This window comes from Pleurodeles waltl, chromosome 4_1, assembly GCF_031143425.1.
Source record: "Pleurodeles waltl isolate 20211129_DDA chromosome 4_1, aPleWal1.hap1.20221129, whole genome shotgun sequence".
Taxonomy (NCBI): domain Eukaryota; kingdom Metazoa; phylum Chordata; class Amphibia; order Caudata; family Salamandridae; genus Pleurodeles; species Pleurodeles waltl.
The window spans coordinates 345,082,998-345,101,393 of record NC_090442.1 but is presented as its reverse complement, the minus strand read 5'-3'; positions in this window follow the sequence as shown (position 1 = coordinate 345,101,393).

Here is an 18,396-nt window from a genome sequence, read left to right as displayed (position 1 = left end):
TGCCGGTCTACCAGGGTGTGAGCACAGGTTAAGTTAGTGTGTGCATCTAACTTATCCTGACTAGGATCGCGATTCCTACTTGGACAGGGTGCATATCTCTGCCAACCTGAAACCCAGTTTCTAACATAAGTGTAAAATCAGAAGTATCACAATTTATAGAGATTTTTCATTGTAAGACCTTCCCAAAACCATAAAAGTAGGTTTTGGGAATTTAGATGCTTCTGTGACAAACATCCGTTCCTCAGGTTAGCGATCTTACAGGATGAGACCACAGATCTAGCTTTCAGCTTACGTGACTTATAACATCATAGGTAGGCAGTAGTGTGTTCACTAAGGTTGAAAGATCGTAAGCTGTTTCAAAGGATAATCCAAATAAAATTTATATTTGTAGGGGGCAATAGTTCAATTCATACAGTCATTAGTAATATTCTATGTTATTCGTTCAATATTATATATATGTATATTTTCATTGAAGAAACCAAAGGTTACTGGGACGTTATAGTTAGGCTCACATTTTAAATGAACAAAACCATAGAAATTCACCAGTTAGAGTTAGAATTACTTCAACTAACTATAACTCGTGCCCTTCGGAAACTATAACTCATGCCCACGTGATTCACAGCTTTTTCGTCAGATATTTTACTGCAAATATTACACTTTTATTATCAGTAATGTAATCAAAGATGTCATGAGTGCCGTAATTTGTGGGTTAATTAGCTGGGCATGTCGACCTTCACACTGAGCTACAGCTTTCTTTTCTTTCTTGTTTTTAGCCCTTTATGGCTATCTGGGACCCCATAGTCCCTCCTTATTTATTTATTTATTTATTTGAATATATTTGACAAAAATGCTTAAACAGCAGCTCCCTGCCTGCTGAAGCACGCATGCAGGGGACAGAGATGAAAGCTCCACTGTTTGACTGCAGGACCTGTTTTACAGGTCCCGCTGTCAAACAGTGGACTGTTTGCTGTGACTTGGCTGTAGCTTCACCCCAGGCACACTGGGACATATCAGGAGCGGCATCTTGGGCGGTGGGGTTCCGCAGGGCTATCAGGTGCTCCATGAGGGAGACCAAGTGGCCCCCTCCAACAATCATAGCCCCGGGGAGCAGGGCTAAAGGCGGTGGAAAACAGATCTCATTTACATTATTTAGTGTGTACTCCAGGGGGTGGTGATCCCCGGAATGTGAGGGTGCTGTGCAGTCCCCTGCTCATAATTCATTGTAGCCCCGGGGAGTTGGTGATGCCTGGGGCTATGTGGGAGGCCATCGGTCCTTTCCCACATTTCAAAACCATTTTTTGCCCCAGTGGCTGGTGGTCCCCAGGGCGGTGGGGGGCCTGCATCGCCCTCGCATATAATTCATAAGCCCCGGTGAAGTGGTGGTCCCTAGGCTGGGGGGGGGGGGCTCACATTCCCCCGCATAATATTCATAAGCTGCAGTGAGGTGGAGGTCCCTGAAGCTGTGGGGGAGACCATTGGGCCTCCCCCTCATATCAAAACCAATTTTCCCTGAAGCCCCCCTGCATATTATTCACAAGCTCCAGGGAGGTGGTGTCTCTGGGGCAGCGGGGGGGCAGGAGGCCTCCAGCATTATTCTAAAAATGCCCCCGAGTCTTGGCCCACCCAAGGGCTTTATTATAACAGAGTGTGGGAGACCGCTTTTTAAATTTTTTTTTTACAGTGGAGCTGTGGATCCACTTTGACTCCAGATGTAAAATCAAACAAAAAATGCTTTTAGCCCTGGTGGGTTTCATTTGGGACCCCAGCACCAGAGCCAAGGGGTCAGGGTGCTGATACCCTGGCCCCTTTTGTATTTTGACTTATCTTTTTCTGGGACTCGGCTCAAGCCAAGTCCCCAGATGGCTGCCAACACTTCTTGGTTTGAAACGTAGACAGCCAATCAGATCTCAGCATGAGACCGGAAGGGGTTGCAAATCCTTTGCGTCCCTACATGTATAAAATTAGATTACATTTCTCAAAAACTACTGAACAGATTAAAAAAATAAAGGGCTCTTTTTGAACGAAGAGCTATCTTTCTACCAAATTTGGTCTAATTCCATCCAGTGGTTTGTGAGCTATAATTTTTCCTATGGGAATCAACATTGGAATTTATTTATATATATATATCATCACCATTTAGAGAAATTTCAACCCACACTAGACCCTCCAGACCATGCCAAATATCCCCTGATTTTATCAAAATAACCAACATCACCAGTACGAAGTCCTTCCACTTAGGGGCCCCATGGGACCCCTACCCCCAGCAATCCTTCTCCAGAGGACTACAACCCATCAGTGCCATGCTTACACCAATTTTGAATGCCTTCACCTCTTTTGTGAGCTTCCCAGATGCCTAGAAACATCAATCTGTCCTCCCTTTGCTGAAGAAACCCTCTGTGTACCCTTGAACAATCATCTACTACCTACCGATTGCCCTGCTATCATTCCTCACTATCTACAGAGACAACACCAAATACCTTAATGACCACCAAATCCTCATCATCACAAAGTCTAGTTTCAGACCCAACCACAGCATGGACATGCCCTTTATCACTGCCACAGAAATGTCCACATCTCTACATGGAGAAGGTGGTCCTCATTTTCTTGGACCTCTCTTCCGCATTTAACACATTCTCCCACCCCATCCTCATCCAACGTCTAGAGGACATCAGAATCCAAGGACACACACTAAATGGAATCACTCCTTTTTAAATGAAGGACCCAGTAAGTCAGTCTGGCACAGTGCATCTAGGACGCCTGTGACCTCATCTGTGTTGTTTTGCAAAGATCCACTCTGAGCCCAACCCTCTTCAACGCATATATGATCCGCTCACCAAGCATCATACACTCTCAAGACATCAATGTCTTCTCCTACATTGATGAAACACAACTCATTCTCTCCCTCACAGATCAGATGCCCAGTAAACATATGAAGTTTATTGACTGCATGACTGAAATCCCCTACTGGATGATGACCAACTTTCTAAAGCTGAACACCGTCAAAACTAAAACTGTGGAACTCTGCGTGATGGCCAACAGAGCTAGGATAGACACTCACCCCCATCACCTAGTCCAAAAACCTGGGATCTTCATCAACAACAAAATCAACATGACCGCCCAAATCAATGCCATCATCACCTCATGCTTCCAAGCCCTGAAGATGCTGTGGATGATTTTCTAATGACCCAATCAGCACCTGAAAAACAGTCACACCTGCCCTGGTCACAAGCAAATGGACTATGGAAACACCCTGTCAGTCTGGATGAAAAAAAAACCAACCAGAAGACTGCACACTATTCAGAACACGGCAGCCAGAATCACCTTCATCCTCCCATGCTGCACTCACATCACACCACACCTGAAGGAGCGACTGGCTCTGAGTCACAAATCAATAAAATTCTAAATCCTCATTGTTAGAAATTGGGTTTTTGGTTTGCAGTCAGGTTACCACTGTTCAAGCAAGAACCCTCACTCTAGTCAGGGTAAGTCACACGCAATCAAAAATTATCCTGTGCCCACCCTCTGGTAGCTTGGCACGAGCAGTCAGGCTTAACTTAGAAGGCAATGTGTAAAGTATTTGTGCAATAAATCATACAATAACACCATATAGCACCACAAAAATACACCACACAGTGTTTGGAAAAAATATAGAATATTTATCTGGATAATTGTGGGTCAAAACGAATGAAGATGCAATGTGAAATTGTAGAGATATCACTGAAAAGTGATATTAAGGCCCTCATTACAACATTGCCTGGTGGCAACCGCCGCCCGCCAAGTTGTAACCGCTGTGCAACCGCCAATGCGCCCGCACTCCCGCGGTGCCCATTATGACATCCCCGCTGGGCCGGCGGGTGGAAACAGAGTTTCCACCCGCCGGCCCAGCGGGGATGTGGGCCGCAACATGGGAGCCGGCTCCAAATGGAGCCGGCGGTGTTGCGGCCGTGCGACGGGTGCAGTTGCACCTGTCGCGCTTTACACTGTCTGCATAGCAGACGGTGAAAAGCCGCATGGGGCGCTGTCAGGGGGCCCCTGTACTGCCCATGCCAGCGGCATGGTCAGTGCAGGGGCCCTGCGACTCCCCGTACCGCCAGCCTTTTCCTGGCGGTTCAAACTGCCAGGAAAAGGCTGGCGGTAGGGGGACTCGTAATCCCCTGGGCAGCGCTGCTAGCAGCGCTGCCCTAGCGGATTACTACCAGCGATGTGACCGCGGTGCGACCGTGGCACTTCCCCCGCAGTCGTAATGACCTTGGAAGCACCGCCAGCCTGTTGGCCGTGCTTCCGTCATTTCAGCCCTGGCGGTCCTGTACCGCCAGGGTTGGAATGACCCCCTAAGTGTCTTAAGTCTTTAAAAAGCAAACAAAGTCTCTTTCAAGCACAAAGTACCTGGTTTACAGTGGAAAATCTCCTCAAAGGGCCGCAGAAGAAGAGATACGTGGAAAAATGGTGTGTGCGTCGATTTTTCCCCTGCACACACGGACTTGCGTCGTTATTTTTCACGTGGGGAAGTCGTTTCGTCGTTTTCCGGTGTGCGGACAATCTCTTTCTCTGGTTCGCGGGATTACCAGATGTCCCGGGGTCTGTGCGTGGATTCTTCGGCTTCTTTTCCGGCTGCACGTCGTTCCGGGAGGCTGTGCGTGGAATTTTCATTCTCACAGCAGGCGTCGCATCAATTTCCCCTCTGGAAGTCGGGTGGCGTTGTCCTTGCGAGGCCGTACATCGAAGTTCCGGTCGCCCGAAGGCATCGATCTGCGTCGGTGTGCGGCGATTTTCTTGCCGCGGAGCAAGCTGTGCGTCGAAATTTTCGGCGCACGAAGAGGCCAAATGAAAAAGATAAGTCTTTTTGGTCCTGAGACTTCAGGGAACAGGAGGCAAGCTCTATCCAAGCCCTTGGAGAGCACTTTTACAGCCAGACAAGAGTTCAGCAAGGCAGCAGGCCAACAGCAAGGCAGCAGTCCTTTGTAGAAAGCAGACAGGTGAGTCCTTTGAGCAGCCAGGCAGCTCTTCTTGGCAGGATGCAGGTTCTGGTTCAGGTTTCTTCTCCAGCAAGTGTCTGAGGTGGTAGGGCAGAGGCCCTGTTTTATACCCAAATGTGCCTTTGAAGGGGGGGAGACTTCAAAGAGTGGCTTAGAAGTGCACCAGGTCCCCTTTCAGTTCAATCCTGTCTGCCAGGGTCCCAGTAGGGGGTGTGGCAGTCCTTTGTGTCAGAGCAGGCCCTCCACCCTCCCAGCCCAGGAAGACCCATTCAAAATGCAGATGTATGCAAGTGAGGTTGAGTACCCTGTGTTTGGGGTGTGTCTGAGTGAATGCACAAGGAGCTGTCAACTAAATCTAGCCAGACGTGGATTGTAAGGCACAGAAAGATTTAAGTGCAGAGAAATGCTCACTTTCTAAAAGTGGCATTTCTAAAATAGTAATATTAAATCCAACTTCACGAGTCAGCAGGATTTTGTATTACCATTCTGGCCATACTAAACATGACCTTCCTACTCCCTTCAGATCAGCAGCTGCCACTTCAACACTGTGTGAGGGCAGCCCCAATGTTAGCCTATGAAGGGAGCAGGCCTCACAGTAGTGTAAAAACTAATTTAGGAGTTTTACACTACCAGGACTACCATATAACTACACAGGTACATGTCCTGCCTTTTACCCATACAGCATCCTGCTCTAAGGGTTACCTAGGGCACACATTAGAGGTGACTTAAGTGTAGAAAAAGGGGAGCTTGAGGCTTGGCAAGTACTTTTAAATGCCAAGTCGAAGTGGCAGTGAAACTGCACACACAGGCCTTGCAATGGCAGGCCTGGGACAAGGTAAAGGGGCTACTTGAGTGGGTGGCACAACCAGTGCTGCAGGCCCACTAGTAGCATTTAATCTACAGGCCCTAGGCACATACAGTGCACATTACTAGGGACTTATAAGTATATTAAATAGTCCAATTGGGTATGATCCAAAGTTACCATGTTTAAAGGGAGAGAGCATATGCCTTTTAGCACTGGTTAGCAGTGGTAAAGTGTGCAGAGTCTAAGAGCCAGCAAAAACAGAGTCCAAAAAGTGGAGAGAGGCAGGCAAAAAGTTGGGGGTGACAACCCTAAAGCATGTGAGGTCTAACATGTGTCCCCCCCAGCTGAAAGTGGGGAGAGCTACCGGACCTCCTGGGAGCTCTCATCGCTAAGGCGGAAGTATCTGGAGAGACCATCAGCGTTGGCGTGGTCAACCCCTGGGCGCTGCTCCACCGTAAAGTCCATCCCCTGTAGGGAAATGGACCACCTCAAGAGTTTTGGATTCTCACCCCTCATCTGCATGAGCCACCTAAGGGGTCTGTGGTCTGTCTGAACCCGGAAGTGAGTCACAAACAGGTAGGGTCTTAGCTTCTTCAGTACCCAGACCACAGCAAATGCTTCTCTCTCAATAGCACTCCACCTTTGTTCCCATGGTAATAGTCTTCTGCTAATAAAGACTACTGGTTGGTCTGAGCCCTCCTCATTTAGCTGTGCTAGAACAGCCCCTATGCCATGCTCTGAAGCATCTGTCTGCATAATAAATTCCTGGGAGTAGTCAGGGGCCTTGAGCACGGGGGCCGTGCACATGGCTTCCTTCAGAGAATCAAAGGCTTTCTGACAAGCCTCTGTCCAATTCACCAACCTAGGTTGTTTCTTGGAAGTGAGTTCTGTCAAGGGGGATACAATGGTACCATAACCCTTGACGAATCTACGGTAGTATCCAGTGAGGCCCAAAAAGGCTCTCACCTCGGTCTGTGTTCTAGGTGGTTGCCAGGCCTTGATAGTCTCAATCTTGGCCTGGAGTGGCTGCACCTTGCCACCATCTATTAGGTATCCCAAGTACACCACGGAACCCTGCCCAATCTGGCACTTACTAGCCTTGATAGTCAGGCATGCCTGTTGCAGAGCCTGAATCACCTCCTTGAGGTGGAGCAGGTGTTCCTCCCAGCTGGAAATGTAGACAGCTATGTCATCCAGGTAAGCTGCACAGAAGGCATCTTTACCAGCTAGGACCCCGTTAACCAACCGTTGGAAGGTAGCGGGGTATTTTTCAGCCCAAATGGCATCACCCGGAATTGGTAATGGCCATCAGGGGTGGAAAATGCTGATCTTTCTTTAGCCCCCTCAGTCAGGCCGATCTGCCAGTACCCTGAAGTAAGATCGAACGTACTCAGGAACTTGGCGGCGCCTAGCCTGTCAACGAGCTCACCAGCTCGGGGGATGGGGTGAGCATCAGTCCGGGTGACTGAGTTGAGACCCCGGTAGTCCACACAGAACCGGAGTTCTGGCTTCGCACCTGGGGCAGTAGCCTTAGGAACCAATACCACAGGGCTGGCCCAGGGACTACTGGATTTCCCAATAACCCCCAAAAGTCAACATCTTGGAGACCTCCTCCTTGATGCTGGCCTTTACCGTATCCGACAACCTGTAAATTTTGTTCTTCACAGGGGGACTGTCACCTGTGTCAATGTCATGAACACAGAGGTGGGTTAGTCCAGGAGTAAGGGAGAACAGGGGGGAGAACTGCTCTAACAGCTCATAGCAGTCCCCTCTCTGGGTTAGAGTCAGGGAGTCAGAGACAATGACACCCCCCACTGACCCATCCCCTTCTTTGACAGCGAGGAGGTCGGGGAGAGGTTCACTCTCCTCTTCCACGCCCTCATCTGTGACCAGTAGCATACTGACCTCAGACCTCTCAAAGTGAGGTTTGAGCCGGTTGTGATGGAGGACCCTTAGGGGGTGCCTAGGGGTCTTGAGGTCCACTAGGTAAGTGGTCTCCCCTTTACGCTCCTTGATCTCAAAGGGGCCAGTCCAGTGGTCCTGGAGAGCCCTGGGCTCTACTGGCTCCATCACCCAAACGTTGTCTCCAGGTGAGAACTCAACTAGAGTGGCCTTCTGGTCATACCACTCCTTCATCACCTCTTGACTGGCCTCGAGGTTACTCTGGGCCTGCTTCCAGAAACGTTGGGTTTGGTTGCGGAGGGCCAGCATGTAGCTGACCACATCCTGGGGAGGTGACTTGGGAGCTTTCTCACAGCCCTCCTTAACAATGCTTAGGGGTCCCCTGACAGGGTGACCATAGAGAAGCTGAAAGGGGCTGAACCCCACCCCTTTCTGGGGCACCTCTCTGTAAGCAAACAACAGGCAGGGTAAGAGGACGTCCCACTTACGCCTCATGGCATCAGTCAGGCCACCAATCATGCCTTTCAGGGTCTGGTTGAATCTCTCAACAAGCCCATTGGATTGAGGATGATAAGGGGTGGTAAACCAATAGGTCACCCCACACTCATCCCACATGGACTTCATGTATGCAGACATGAAGTTTGTGCCCCTGTCGGACACGACCTCCTTAGGGAATCCCACACGGGTAAATATTCCCAACAGGGCTCTGGTCACCACCGGTGCAGTCACTGTTCTCAGAGGGATTGCCTCTGGATAGCGGGTGGCATGGTCCACCAAAACCAGGATAAACCTGTTGCCCAAGGCAGTTTTGGGGTCCAAGGGACCAACAATGTCGATGCCCACCCTTTCAAAGGGGGTGCCAACGACTGGGAGTGGGAGCAGGGGAGCTTTAAGCCGTTTTCCTGTCTTCCCACTAGCCTGGCAGGTGGGGCAAGCTCTGCAGAAGTTATCTGAGGCTGTCCTCATTCTGGGCCAATAGAAGTGGGTGTCAAGCCTGTTAAAGGTCTTGTCTTGGCCCAGGTGTCCTGCCAGGGGGATGTCGTGAGCCAGGCCCATTAGGAAGTTCCGGTAACACTGGGGGACCACCAGTACCCGGGGTTCCCCAGGACCTGGAACCTTATGCTCACTGTAAAGGAGATCATTCTCCCAGTAAATATGGTGAGCACCAGAGGCGTCACCTGCTGCTTGGGCTGTGGCCTGTTGCCTCAGACCCTCAAGGGCGGGGCATTCCTTCTGCACCTTGCAGAATCCTGCCCTGGTTCCCCCCCCCTCTACTTGCCAGCCAGAAAGTTCAGGTAGGTTACCCAGGTCAGCTATGTCCTCCCCAGTTGGCTCAGGGGCCTCCTCCTCCTCAGGGGCCTCGTCCACCACCATGGGAACATTTGAGGTGGGTTTCCCGCGCCTCTTGCCCTTCCTCTTTGCAGCTGTCTGGGCCATCTTTCCAGGCTCCAGACGCCCTTGACTCCCTTCACGGGCAGCCATGGATCGTGTGGTTATGCAGACCCACTCAGGTAACCCTACCATCTCCAGGTGAGATCTGAGCTCTACTTCTTTCCAAGCAGTATGCTCAAGATCATTGTCTAACAGACAATCTACAGGCATGGCAGGACTCACAGCTACTTTCAGAGTACCAGAGACACCCCCCCAATCAAGGGGAACCAGAGCCACCGGTAGGTGACTCTCACGATTGTCAGCGACTATGACCTGGTGGAATGTATTAGGGACTATCTGCTCTGTTGACACCAGCTGACTCTTGACAGTAGTCATACTGGCTCCTGTGTCACGCAGAGCCTCCACCTTTTGCCCATCAATGGTGACCCACTACCTGTATTTGGAAGTATTTGGGGGCATGTGGGCTTTGGGCACCATTTCTCTTTCTCCCAGGGACACTAGGGAAATCTCTACCTGCTCCCCAAAGTTATCTGGGTCCATCTCCCCCCTGAGCGCTACACTAGTCAACCCAGGTGTCTGTCCAGTAGTGGACGGTGCCCTCTTGGAGCACTGGGGGTTGCCTTTATAGTGACCATACTGGTAGCACTCTAAGCATTTGGGGTTGGATCTCCCTGATTTATCGTAAGTCCCTGGCTTTTTCCCAAATCTGGAAAAGGAATGGTTGCCACCCCCTCCCTGGGAATTCTTTTGGGGGCCTTTGGAGAGTTCCTTATCTGTAAGTTTATCTCCCCCCTCTTTCTTCTGTTGGAAACCCTGACCACCTTTGTGGGTGTCCCCCCCAGGTACCTTTTTGGACACTCTGGTGCTAACCCAGAGGTCCGCCTCCTCAGCAAGCTTCCTGGGATCAGTCACCTTATTATCTACTAAGTGCTGGCGCAACTCTGTAAAACTAGTATTGAGCATATGCTCTCTCAGAATCAAGTCATATAACCCTTTATAATTATCTACTTTGTTGCCCCGCACCCATCCATTCAGTGCCTTACTGGAAAAGTCAAAGAAATCTACCCATGTTTGTGTGGTTTGTTTGGTGCTGTCCCTGAACCTCTGACGGTATCCCTCAGGGGTCAGCCCAAACTTGGCAAGTAAAGTGGCTTTCTGAAGTGGGTATGTGTTTTGATCAGGTTGATCCAATGTGAGAAGTGTGTCCCTCCCCAATGGCGGCACATAACCCCACATAGCTACCCCCCATTGCCCTTAAGGATCCTCATGAGCCCTTAGTGCAAATTCATAAGCAGCTAACCATTTATCTATGTCATCTCCCAACACAAAACTGGGCACCACATTTTTGGGTATACGAACCTTCTTTTCTCCAGCAGGTCCTGTCTGTATGCTGCCACCATTACTGCTGGATTCAGACAGTCTCGCCTTGATCTCCAGCTCCTTGAGACTCAGTTCATGAGCCAACAATCGTTTCTTTTCAGCCAAAGCTCTTTCAGCTTCCACCTGTTTGGCTGCTCTTTCAGCTTCAGCTTGTTTGGCTTCTCTCTCTCTGCCCTCTTTTCCTCCTGTTGGGCTTCAATTTTCAGTTTTGCCATTTGCAATTGGAACTCCCTTTCTTCTCTCCTTTCCTCTACGGTCAGGCTTTGCTCAGAGACACTGCTCCCTGGTCTGGAAGGGGGCACAATTGCAGTGGTAAGATTACCCCCTGATGGCAATAAATTCTCTGAGAGGCCATTTTCTGGCTCCTCCTCCTCATCACTTTCCTCTAAATGGGCTTCTGCCCAGGCCCTCAGCGCCACTTGAAAGTCCTCTTTTTTGGAGGCCCCTTGGGTGGGTACTCTCATCACCCTGCAGAACCCTTTTAGCTGTTTGACAGTATATGTCTCCAACAGGGCTAGGTCCAAATCTCCTACTTGAGACCCAGCCAGAGACATGTTGAGTGAGGATTTAGTTTTTGAAAATTGTCAGGAAAAACGAATTTGCAAAAAGAGATAAAAATCAAGTTGACCTTCAACTGTGGGTAGGTAGTGAAATACTTAGCTACTGCATGTCACTGCACAAATACAAGTCCTATCCTCACCACCGATCACCAATGTTAGAAATGGGGTTTTTGGTTGGCAGTCAGGTTACCCTCTGTCCAAGCAAGAAACCTCACTCTAGTCAGGGTAAGTCACACACAATCCAAAATTATCCTGTGCCCACCCTCTGGTAGCTTGGCACGAGCAGTCAGGCTTAACTTAGAAGGCAATGTGTAAAGTATTTGTGCAATAAATCATACAATAACAGCATATAGCACCACAAAAATACACCACAGTGTTTGGAAAACATATAGAATATTTATCTGGATAATTGTAGGTCAAAACGAATGAAGATGCAATGTGAAATTGTAGAGATATCACTGAAAAGTGATATTAAGTGTCTTAAGTCTTTAAAAAGCAAACAAAGTCTCTTTCAAGCACAAAGTACCTGGTTTACAGTGGAAAATCTCCGCAAAGGGCCGCCGAAGAAGAGATACGGTGTGTGCGTTGATTTCTCCCCTGTACACACAGACTTGCATCGTTATTTTTCATGCGGGGAAGTCGTGCGTCATTTTCCGGCACGCGGACAGTCTCTTTCTGTGGTTCGCGGGATTAACAGATGTCCCGGGGTCTGTGCGTGGATTCTTTGGCTTGTTTTCCGGCTGGGCGTCGTTCCAGTAGGCTGTGCGTGGAATTTTCGTTCTCATGGCAGGCGTTGCGTCGATTTCCCCTCTGGAAGTCGAGGGGCGTTGTCCTTGTGAGGCCGTGCATCGAAGTTCCGGTCGCCCCGAAGGCGTCGCGTCGATCAGCGTCGGTGTGCCGCGATTTTCTCGCCGCGGAGCAAGCTGTGCATCTAAATTTTCAGCGCACGAAGAGTCCAAATGAAAAAGATAAGTCTTTTTGGTCCTGAGACTTCAGGGAACAGGAGGCAAGCTCTGTCCAAGCCCTTGGAGAGCACTTTTACAGCCAGACAAGAGTTCAGCAAGGCAGCAGGCCAACAGCAAGGCAGCAGTCCTTTGTAGAAAGCAGACAGGTGAGTCCTTTGAGCAGCCAGGCAGTTCTTCTTGGCAGGATGCAGGTTCTGGTTCAGGTTTCTTCTCCAGCAAGTGTCTGAGGTGGTAGGGCAGAGGCCCTGTTTTATACCCAAATGTGCCTTTGAAGGGGGGGAGACTTCAAAGAGTGGCTTAGAAGTGCACCAGGCCCCCTTTCAGTTCAATCCTGTCTGCCAGGGTCCCAGTAGGGGGTGTGGCAGTCCTTTGTGTCAGAGCAGGCCCTCCACCCTCCCAGCCCAGGAAGACCCATTCAAAATGCAGATGTATGCAAGTGAGGCTGAGTACCCTGTGTTTGGGGTGTGTCTGAGTGAATGCACAAGGAGCTGTCAACTAAACCTAGCCAGATGTGGATTGTAAGGCATAGAAAGATTTAAGCGCAGAGAAATGCTCACTTTCTAAAAGTGGCATTTCTAAAATATTTTTCATATATTTTAAAATATTAAATCCAACTTCACCAGTCAGCAGGATTTTGTATTACCATTCTGGCCATACTAAATATGACCTTCCTACTCCCTTCAGATCAGCAGCTGCCACTTCAACACTGTGTGAGGACAGCCCCAATGTTAGCCTATGAAGGGAGCAGGCCTCACAGTAGTGTAAAAACTAATTTAGGAGTTTTACACTACCAGGACATATAACTACACAGGTACATGTCCTGCCTTTTACCCATACAGCACCCTGCTCTAAGGGTTACCTAGGGCACACATTAGAGGTGACTTATGTGTAGAAAAAGAGGAGCTTGAGGCTTGGCAAGTACTTTTAAATGCCAAGTCGAAGTGGCAGTGAAACTGCACACACAGGCCTTGCAATGGCAGGCCTGGGACAAGGTAAAGGGGCTACTTGAGTGGGTGGCACAATCAGTGCTGCAGGCCCACTAGTAGCATTTAATCTACAGGCCCTAGGCACATACAGTGCACATTACTAGGGACTTATAAGTATATTAAATAGTCCAATTGGGTATGATCCAAAGTTACCATGTTTAAAGGGAGAGAGCATGTGCACTTTAGCACTGGTTAGCAGTGGTAAAGTGTGCAGAGTCTAAGAGCCAGCAAAAACAGAGTCCAAAAAGTGAAGGGAGGCAGGCAAAAAGTTAGGGGTGACCACCCTAAAGCATGTCAGGTCTAACACTCATCCACACTTTCAAGGTACTACATATTGGTGGCCCTGAATACCCCAACAACCACACCTGCTTTCACAAACTTTCCAGACACAGACATCAGACTCCTACTTGCACATATCCTACGCATAATTAAAACCAGATCTGGTGGTTGAGCCTTCTCCTACATCACTCCTAAAGTCTGGAATTACCTGCCACTACACAGAAGATCCTTCTTCCACACTGCTTGAATTCTGCATGAAGCTGAAGACCTGGCTTTTCAAGCAGTCCCAGAAGGCCCTATGTGTGGCTAGGCTCACACCTGCTCAGCACCAGGACACCTTCCCAGGTGATAGTGCACTCTACCGATCTGTATTGCAATACATAACAATAAATAATTATTTCTTACTGCCTATGCTGTTACTTTTTATAATCAGCAAATCAGACCTTTGGCATCTGACATAACTTTTCCCAATTACCCAAATGTGCCTACAGCCATAGTTTGTCACCGTCAATTGAGGCCTCACATATTGTGCTTATTCTGAGCAATTCAAGTGCTCCTTTCAAGCACCTTGGGTTCCCTAAATCCGTAGGGAGGAAGATCAACATGTGGGCAGACCAAAGTCAAATCAAATCAAATCATTAACATTTATAAAGTGCGCTACTCACCCGTGCGGGTCTCAAGGCGATATGGGGGAGGGAGGGTTACTGCTGCTCGAAAAGCCAGGTCTTGAGGAGTCTCCGGAATGCGGAGTGTTCCTGGGTGGTCCTGAGGCTGGTGGGGAGGGTGTTCCAGGTCTTGGCTGCCAGGTACGAGAAGGACCTCCCACCCGCCGTGGAGCGGCGGATGCGAGAGACGGCAGCGAGCGCGAGGCCAGAGGAACGGAGGAGACGGGTGGGGGCGTAGAAGCTGAGGCGACGGTTGAAGTATTCCGGTCCCTTGTTGTGGAGGGCTTTGTGTGCGTGGGTGAGAAGTTGGAAGGTGATCCTTTTGCTGACTGGGAGCCAATGCAGGTGTCTCAGGTGTGCGGAGATGTGGCTGTTGCAGGGTACGTCGAGGATGAGGCAGGCCGAGGCGTTTTGAATACGTTGCAGGCGTTTTTGGAGTTTAGCGGTGGTCCCAGCATAGAGGGTGTTGCCGTAGTCCAGGCAGCTCGTGACGAGGACGTGGGTCACGGTTTTTCTGGTGTCGGCGGGGATCCAGCGGAAGATCTTGCGGAGGGTGAGGAAGCAGGCGGAGGACACGGCGTTGACTTGTTTGGTCATGGTGAGAAGAGGGTCCAAGATGAAGCCGAGGTTGCGGGCGTGGTCTGAGGGGGTCGGTGCGGTGCCAAGGGCCGTGGGCCACCAGGAATTGTCCCATGCGGTCGGGGTGTTGCCGAGGATGAGGACTTCCGTTTTGTCTGAGTTCAGCTTTAGGCGGCTGAGCCTCATCCAATCTGCGACGTCCTTCATGCCGTCTTGTAGGTTGGTCTTAGCGCTGGCGCGGTCCTTGGTGAGGGAGAGTATAAGTTGGGTGTCGTCGGCGTAGGAGGTGATGATGATGTTGTGCTTGCGTACGATGTCGGCGAGGGGGCCCATGTAGACATTGAAGAGTGTTGGGCTGAGCGAGGAGCCTTGAGGTACGCCGCAGATGATCTCGGTGGGGTCTGAGCGAAAAGGTGGGAGGTAAACTCTTTGAGAGCGGTTTGAGAGGAAGGAGGCGATCCAGTCCAGGGCCTGGCCTTGGATCCCGGTGGAGCGGAGGCGGGTTATTAGGGTGCGGTGACAGACGATGTCGAAGGCAGCCGAGAGGTCGAGGAGGATGAGGGCGACTGTTTCACCGTTGTCCATCAGGGTTCTGATGTCGTCTGTGACTGAGATGAGGGCGGTTTCAGTGCTGTGGTTGGTTCGGAATCCGGTTTGTGAAGGGTCGAGAAGGTTGTTGTCTTCCAGGAAGTTGGAAAGCTGTTTGTTGATGGTCTTCTCTATTACCTTGGCAGGGAGGGGGAGGAGCGAGATGGGGCGGAAGTTTTTCAGGTCGCTTGGGTCAGCCGTAGGTTTCTTTAGTAGGGCGTTGACTTTGGCGTGTTTCCAGCTTTCCGGGAAGGTAGCAGAAGAAAATGAAGAGTTGATGATGGCCTGGAGGTGCGGGGCGATGATGTCATCGGCTTTATTGAAGATGAAGTGAGGGCAGGGGTCCGTTTTGTCTGAGTTCAGCTTTAGGCGGCTGAGCCTCATCCAATCTGCGACGTCCTACATGCCGTCTTGTAGGTTGGTCTTAGCGCTGGCGCGGTCCTTGGTGAGGGAGAGTATAAGTTGGGTGTCGTCGGCGTAGGAGGTGATGATGATGTTGTGCTTGCGTACGATGTCGGCGAGGGGGCCCATGTAGACATTGAAGAGTGTTGGGCTGAGCGAGGAGCCTTGAGGTACGCCGCAGATGATCTCGGTGGGGTCTGAGCGAAAAGGTGGGAGGTAAACTCTTTGAGAGCGGTTTGAGAGGAAGGAGGCGATCCAGTCCAGGGCCTGGCCTTGGATCCCGGTGGAGCGGAGGCGGGTTATTAGGGTGCGGTGACAGACGATGTCGAAGGCAGCCGAGAGGTCGAGGAGGATGAGGGCGACTGTTTCACCGTTGTCCATCAGGGTTCTGATGTCGTCTGTGACTGAGATGAGGGCGGTTTCAGTGCTGTGGTTGGTTCGGAATCCGGTTTGTGAAGGGTCGAGAAGGTTGTTGTCTTCCAGGAAGTTGGAAAGCTGTTTGTTGATGGTCTTCTCTATTACCTTGGCAGGGAGGGGGAGGAGCGAGATGGGGCGGAAGTTTTTCAGGTCGCTTGGGTCAGCCGTAGGTTTCTTTAGTAGGGCGTTGACTTTGGCGTGTTTCCAGCTTTCGGGGAAGGTAGCAGAAGAAAATGAAGAGTTGATGATGGCCTGGAGGTGCGGGGCGATGATGTCATCGGCTTTATTGAAGATGAAGTGAGGGCAGGGGTCCGATGGGGCGCCGGAGTGGATAGAGTTCATGGTGGTTTTGGTTTCTTCAGTGTTGATGTGGGTCCAGGCGTTGAGGGTGATGGCCGAGGGTGTGGGTTCGGTGATGCTTGGTTGGGTCTGATGTCCGAAGCTGTCGTGGAGGTCGGTGATCTTGCGATGGAAGTAGGTGGCGAGGGAGATGCACAGGTCTTGTGAGGGCGTGACGGCGTTGGCGTTGGCGTTGGGGGTGGAGAACTCTTTAACGATGCTGAAAAGTTCTCTGCTGTTGTGGCTGTTTTTGTCCAGTCTGTTGGTGAAGAAATTCCTTTTGGCTGCGCGGATCAGGTGGTGGTGTTCGCGGGTCGCGTTCTTGAGGGCGGTCATGTTGTCAGCGGTGTGGTCCTTGCGCCAGGTTCTCTCGAGGGCGCAACAGGTTTTCTTCGATTCCTTATGGGTGTCAGAGAACCAGAGAGGTTTTTTGGTGTTGGCCTGTCGATGCGTGCGTCTGAGGGGTGCAAGGTTGTCTGCGCAGTTGGTGATCCAGTTCGTGAGGCTGAGGGCTGCGTCGTTTGGGTCGTCGGTGGTGAGGGTGGGTTGGTTGATGGTGAGCGCGGAGAAGAGCTGTTCTTCGGGGATTTTGTTCCACTGTCGACGAGGGATGGGTTGAGTGCGGAGGTGGCGGGTCTCGCGTCGGAATGTGAAATGGACACAGCTGTGGTCAGTCCAGTGTAGAGCGGAGGCGTGGCTGAAGGAGACGTGTTTGCTGGCGGAGAAGATGGGGTCAAGCGTTTGTCCGGCGATGTGGGTGGCGGTGTTCACCAGTTGCTTGAGGCCGAGGTTGGCGAGGTTGTCGAGCAGAGCGGTGGTGTTGGGGTCGTTGTTCTGTTCCAGATGGAAGTTGAGGTCGCCTAGGAGGATGTAGTCCGGCGAGGGCGTGCGGGGAGACGAAGTCGGTGATGGAGTCGCTGAAAGGGGCGCGCGGTCCGGGGGGACGGTAGACGAGGGATCCTCTGAGGGTGGTCCTGGGGTCGGTGCGAATCTGGAAATGCAGGTGTTCAGCGGCGAGGGGGGTGTCTTCGGTGGAGGTGGTGACGCTGATGGAGTCTTTGAAGACGATGGCGATTCCTCCTCCTACTTGGTTGGTGGAGTCCAATTCTTGGTGATGTTTCTCAAAGTTGCACTGTCAAACCAGACCCTGAAAAGAGTTCTAAATCACACCCTTGCCTTGTACTTTTAAAAACAGATTAATACATCTAATACAACTACAGAGAATTCACAAAATGGTGCTGCATGAAAACGCTGTGGAACATCCCAAACGCTGTGGAACATCCCAAACAAGCCACAGTGGATCACTCACCTGAATGACTTCAACCAATCAGAATGCTTAACAAGCTAGCACTAACCATTGTTGTATGATTGCATTCTAGAGCAATCAGAAAGTAAATCTGGGGCATGAAAAATAGACAGTTGTCTGTTATCTACCTTGTTTGGATGGGATGAGTGAGATGTTTGTTAATAGCCTTATTACCCACGTTATTGAGTGCTAACAGCTCTTAATTGCCTTTTTAGCAAAATGTGTGCTAAGATTTTTCCTGGATACATTAATTTTATTAATTTCCCTCAGCAAAGGCCATTATCTGAGAGTAGATTCACTAAATCTCCCCACCTTCTTCAATACCTTCACTGGATTTCTATTCAGAACAACATTTCCTTTAAAGTTATGTTCATCTCACACTGTGCTCTTGCTCACTCTACCTTTCCAGTTCATTGCAAAATGTCTCCCCATCACGTCACCTCTGCTCGAGCAAACTTGGTGTTCTGTGTGCTCCTAGACTGTGTAAACATAGATGTAGGGGTATGCATGTGCTATTCTTGCACTGCCTCTGTGGAACTCACTTCCCAATCGAGATCTGCGACACCGTATTCAACATCACATTTAGACCGAACTTTCTAGGTCCTTCTGACCTATTTAGTATCCTTCATCTTACCATGTAATGCCTAGTGTCACGAGACCTCTATTGTGGTGGCTCACTCTACAGTTGTTTAATAACTGTTTCCAGTTCAACATAGGAAAATATAACAACTTCGCCTGAGAACAAAAACGGCTAAGGATATCTTACAGTGTACTTGATGAGTTATTCAGTGAGAACAGCTTTTCGTGAGCATTTAATCACACCACATGCATTTTGGATGTTAGGTTAATTTCCTG